Source organism: Fundulus heteroclitus, chromosome 13, assembly GCF_011125445.2.
Source record: "Fundulus heteroclitus isolate FHET01 chromosome 13, MU-UCD_Fhet_4.1, whole genome shotgun sequence".
Classification (NCBI taxonomy): domain Eukaryota; kingdom Metazoa; phylum Chordata; class Actinopteri; order Cyprinodontiformes; family Fundulidae; genus Fundulus; species Fundulus heteroclitus.
The window spans coordinates 41,810,381-41,816,380 of NC_046373.1; positions in this window are offsets into that span (position 1 = coordinate 41,810,381).

Consider the following 6,000-nt stretch of genomic DNA (forward strand, 5'->3'; position numbering starts at 1 on the left):
TCAATCAAAACATTCCATTGAAAGTTAAGTGGCGTACGCAGGAAGGATTTGGTACATCAGGGAAACCAAACATCTATATAAACCTTTCTTTGGCAAAGAAGTTTTCAGATAAGGAGACAAATCAAGGATTAACAACGCCCTTATGTTTCCAAGGTGGAGAGCATTTGGAGAACAGCATTAGGGTTAGGAACGATATTTAGCCTGACACAGAGTTACATTTTTAAAAGGTTTATTGTGAGGACGAACAGTGACAGCTAAGGCAGGCAAGCAGAACCAGACTAGACAGATGAGTTAATGGCTAAAGGTCCAGGCAGGCAGGTATGAGCAGGAGACCAGAGGATGCACGTAGTGATAGACCAGAACAGGTGATATGGACCAGAGAACCACCAGCATCTCTGGCCGACGTCCTGGAGGCAGACCCCGGCATGGCAGTGTCTCTGGTGGGTGGCCCCGGCATAGCTGGGGCTCAGATGGGTGACTGAGATGACCCTCTAGGGGGAGCAGGACCCATGGAGGATTTCAACAACTCAGACAAGCACCTCTGAAGAACACACTGCAATGGACCTGGAGCTTGAGGTCAGGAACACCAAGAAACTTGGGAAACCAGGAACCTCTGAGTGTCAATCATCTCAGGAACAGACACTGGGGGACTGATCCACTTGGATCCCCTCTTCCAGGAACTCTGGAGCGAAGACTGGAGGCGGATCCACCTAAAACCCCTCCTCCCAGGAACAGGTTGGGACGAAGATCCTGAATAACTTCAGCATTCACCTCAATGAATGGAGAAGCTGTTTGCTACTGCTTTAATTTATTTTCTTAAGGAGGCTACGGAATGACCACTACTCGCAATAAGCGTGGAAATGTAACAGTGTTTAGGTTTAAGTTGTAGAATCCCACTTGCTTTCTATGCATCAGTGCAATGGGGAAATAGCGCCCCCCTCTCTGTGTGGTTGGTTATATGTTGCTGGTCCCTGTAGTCAGTGCCAGTCTGTGAAAGCTGCACGAGAGGTGAGTTGCATTCTTCAGCACAGAGTAGAAAAGTGTTACCAACATCAAAACATCATTTTTTTTACTAACTTAGACAAGTACTGTGTAATGATTAGTTACTAGATGTGTTCCTGGCACCAATATCTGTACTTTTAGTTTTGTTAATATTGTAAAACACTTCATGTGCTAAGTTAAAAGCTAACGTAACGCTCTGTTACGTTAGCGTGCTGAGTGAAGCTGAGCTGTTGCACTGATTCAAACCCCGATATGTTCCCATTCAGGAAATAAACTGCCTGACAACCCAGAAACTCATCTTCATTTAAAAAACTACACAACGCAGAGTCGAGGGGTTACTTGGGCCAGCCCGGTACAGTGGACTGAAGCAAAAAATGGAGGCCCCAGTAGAGATTGAGCGTGCTCACAGAAATGGAAGGTTCAGGGGTGAAAATGTTAGACCCAGATCCATAGTGGTAAAACTGCTGCGCTTTAAAGACAAAAAGCTGATCTTGGCGCGAGCAAGAGCCCAGCTGAAAAACTCCTTCATATACATTAATGAGGACTTTTCAGAGAGAGTGAGGAAGAAGAGAGCAGAGTTGTTACCTGCTCTAAGAGAGGCAAGAGAGAGAGGTGACTATGCAGTCATCAGTTATGGTCGCTTGATTGTTAAACCCAAAAGCAGGGATTGAAGGTGGAAACATGCAATATGATGGCATCACATTGTTAACTATGCTATAATGTACCTCAAACAAACTCATGGATCTAATCAAGGTATGAGAATTGCGCATATTAATGTAAGGAGTTTAAGAAACAAAGTACATGAATTTTACAGTTATATTCATAACAAAAGAATAAATATGGCTGTATCTGAGACCCATTTGGATCAGACAATTGTTGATAATTGTGTGGCTATATCTGACTACAATATTTATAGATGTGATCGGAATCTCTTCGGAGGTGGAGTTGCTTTTTCCGTACAAAGCCAAATCCCTGCTAATATTAGGACAGACTTAATGGTTCCCACTGTTGAATGTTTATGCTTAGAAGTACATATTCCTTTTTGTCGACCAATTATTGTTGGATGCATCTATAGGCCGCCAAATTCGAGTGTACTGTATGTTGATGAAATGTGCTCTATTCTATCAAACATGTCAAATTTTGGTTATGAGATGTATGTGTTGGCAGATTGTAATATTGACTGGCTCTCAAAAACTTGTCATCTTAAGAAAAAGCTAAAAAGTGCATTAAGAATTTGTAATCTTAAACAGCTTGTCAAACAACCAACTAGAATATTCTGTAATGAATTTGGGCCTATGTCCTCAACATGCATTGATCACATATTCACAAACCATAGCTCTAGGTGCTCTCAGGTAGTTTCTGTTCCAGTTGGTTTTTCAGATCACAATATAGTGGCTTTAGCCAGAAAAGGTAAAGCGCCTAAAAGTGGGCCAAAAATAATACTTAGAAGAAGCTATAAAAATTTTAAGGTGGAGGAATTCATCAATGATTTGAAGGAGATAGATTGGAGCCTTGTGCTATGTACAAACGATGTGGATATGGCTGTTAAATTATTCAGTGATATGTTTCTCTCAGTTGTAAATAAGCATGCACCACTTAAAAAGTTTACAATAAGAGCAAACAAAGCCCCATGGATTGATGATGAGCTTAGACAGAGCATGGCATATAGGGACTCCCTAAAAAATGAAGCCTGTGTTTGAGGCAAAGTGGCATTTCGTGTGAAATGGAAAGCTTATTGTAAAGAGAGAAATAAAGTGACTACGCTCAATAAAAAGAAAAAAAGGGATTATTATAGAAAGTCGATAGACCGAAAGAAAAATTATGGTAAACAACTGTGGAATACCTTAAATGAGTTAATGGGCAGAAGCAAAATTAAGACACCAGCATTTTTAGAAGTGAATTGACTTTTTTTAACAAAAGGTAAAGATATCGCAGACCATTTTGGTAAATATTATTATGATAAAATATATAAGTTAATGAATGATACAAAGTGTTGCAGCAATCTGGGCATTTCATCTCATATAATCAATGATTTGCGAATAAAGAATAAAAACTGTCATTTCACATTTCAATTGTTAAGCACAGAGAAAGTTAAAAGTTTGCTTCTAAGTTTACATGAAAACAAACCATCAGGGATGGATGAGATTGATGACAAATTACTGAAAATGGCTGCAAGTGTGATAGCTTCACCAGTCTGCCATTTGTTTAATCTAAGCTTGACAGAAGGGGTCTTCCCTCAAATATGGAAATCTGCTAAAATACTTCATCTTTCATAAACTACCAATGTTAGCCTCCCGGCAGTCATTAGTAGGCCCATTAGTATTCTGCCCATACTTAGTAAATTGCTGGAAAGGGTTGTTTTTAGACAGATTTCAACATATTTAAACTGTAACAATTTGATTTTTGAATCACAGCATGCATATAAGGAAAATCACTCGACATGTACAGCTCTCACAGAAATGACGGAGAATTGGTTGTTTAGCATAGACAAAAAACTGATAGTTGGTGCAGTGTTTTTGGATTTAATGCTGCATTTGATTTAGTCTTAGTGCATCATCAAATGTTACTTGAAAAGTTAACGGCATACAGATTTGGTGCCAGTCCTCTGAAATGGATACAAAATTATTTAAAATGATTTATTTATCTAGATCAAAATGTGTGTTTTTAATGGAAGCTTTTCATCACCTCAACAAATGCAGTGTTGTGTACCACAAGGCAGTTGCCTAGGACCATTGCTGTTCTCGATTTTTATTAATGACATGCCATTTGTCCTAATAAGGTGCAATATAACTCTTTATGCAGATGATTCTACACTTTACTTTGCAGCAACAAATATATCAGAGTTAAAAAGAAACACTACAGTTGGATTTGCAGGTGCTTCTGGCATGGATTAATGAGAACAGCTTAACCTTGAATGTTTCAAAGACAAAGTGTATGTTATTTAAAGCTAGTGTTACGGCTGCAGTCAGTCCTGGCCGTATTTTCCTTGTCCTTTTCGGGTTAGAGAAACAGGCCTTCTGCAGGTGGGATGCATTTTCCTGATTAGTGCGCTGCTGCTGTAAAGCTGCTATGCTTGCAGCAGAGGAGAGTTTCTCTTCCTGCTCTCCCTCCTCAGATCCCCATTTGGTTTGGTTTGGTTTGGTTTGTAGCTTGTCTTATGGTTGGGTTTTGTAAGGTTTGTTTTGCATTTGCTTATTTCTAGTTAGTTATGGTTTCTTATTTCAGGTATTCTCTCTTTGGGCTTTTATTTCTGTAGTATAATTTAATAAAATTCAGTTTTAATTTAACCAGAAAATCCTTGTGTGGTCTCCTTGTGATGTTATCCCACCAAACGAGCCTGGTGGACGTAACACTAGGCATAAAAAATGTAATGATAAACTTGATATTGTGCTAAAGGATATGGACATAGAACAGGTTCAAGAGGTGAAACTTCTCAAAGTAACATTTGATGAGCAGCTATCCTGGGAAAAACATGTAGATACGGTGGTGAAAAAGATGGGAAGAAATATGTCTTGCATTAAAAGATTTGGATCTTTCATGACTTCAGCCTCTAGAATTCTGGTGATTAAATCGTTAGTGCTGTCTCACCTGAACTTCTGCTCTGTGGTATGGTCAGGTGCAGCTCAGAAACATCTGGCTAAACTACAAACCGCACAGAACAGAGCGGCCAGGCTCAGCCAGACAGCAGAGTTAAATTAGAAACATTCATTACCAGAATGTTTGTAATTTTGGCGATATTCCGGAGGTGAAAAAAGGAAACTCTGGAAACCTGTTTAATATGGGATTTAAATGACATGTCTTGGTCGAAAATAACACCAAGATTTTTAACTTTGTTACCAGAGGCCAAGTTAATGCCATCCAGATTAAGTGATTGATTAAGAAGTTTATTTTTTGAAGACTCTGGTCCAAAGATTACAACTTCAAAGTCCCCCACTATAATAACCTTGTCAATGTTTAACTCTAGATAAGATAAGACAACTGAGTTAAAAACAGAGTAAGGGCCTAGTGGACAATACAAAAAAAAAAAAAAAAAACTGAAGAGGTTTTATTGCTTTACAGTTTGGATGAGGGAAACTAAGGATTAAATGTTCAAAAGAACTGTAATTATTAATTGGCCTGGGTCTTGCTCAGGTACCAAGAGTGTCAGCCCGTGGGATTCAAACCCAGAACCTTGCAGCCTTTCCAGGACATAAGCACCCTGCTCTGTGCCTCTGTGTTGTACATATCCCCATTATTTTATTTAAAATAATGTAATCGCTCATTGACCTTGAATCCTGAAACATTTCAGGCTCTAATGGATTCATGTCTATTCTGTTTCCTTTCAGAAAAGTCCTCTTTATCAGAGCTCTATTAACTATTATGTAAAGAATGTTTTTATAAGAGCATACAAACTTTATGACTAACTTTATGTAAGCAACTTTTTAATATTAAATAATTTAGGGCACTAAAACGTAAAATTTTCAGATAATTTTCTTGCCTTGCAGCAAGAAGGTTCTGTGTTCAAAATCCAACCCTGGGTCTTTCTGCATGGAGTTTGCATGTTCTCCCTGTGCATGTGTGTTCTTTCCGGGTACTCTGGTTTCCTCCCACAGTCCAAAAACATGACTCTTAGGTAAATTGGCCTCTCTAAATTCTTCTAAGGTGTGACTGTGTGTGCATGAATGGTTGTTTATCCTGTCTGTCTCTGTGTTGCCCTGCGACAGACTGGCGACCTGTCCAGGGTGTACCCCCCCTCTCACCCAGAACGCTGGAGATAGACACCAGCAACCCCATGAGGGATTTAGCAGGTTAGAAAATTATATATATATATATATATATATATATATGTAAAAACCTTCTAGTCATAAATTTAAATAGTAGTTGCAAAATTAACTAATTAAAATGGTGCAACCTGCATCGTAAGCAGAAAATGCCCAAGGTTGTTTAGTGAAACAATAAATAAGATAATCCGTAGTAATAAAATATTTTTTTATAATAATAAAATATACTTTTATATTT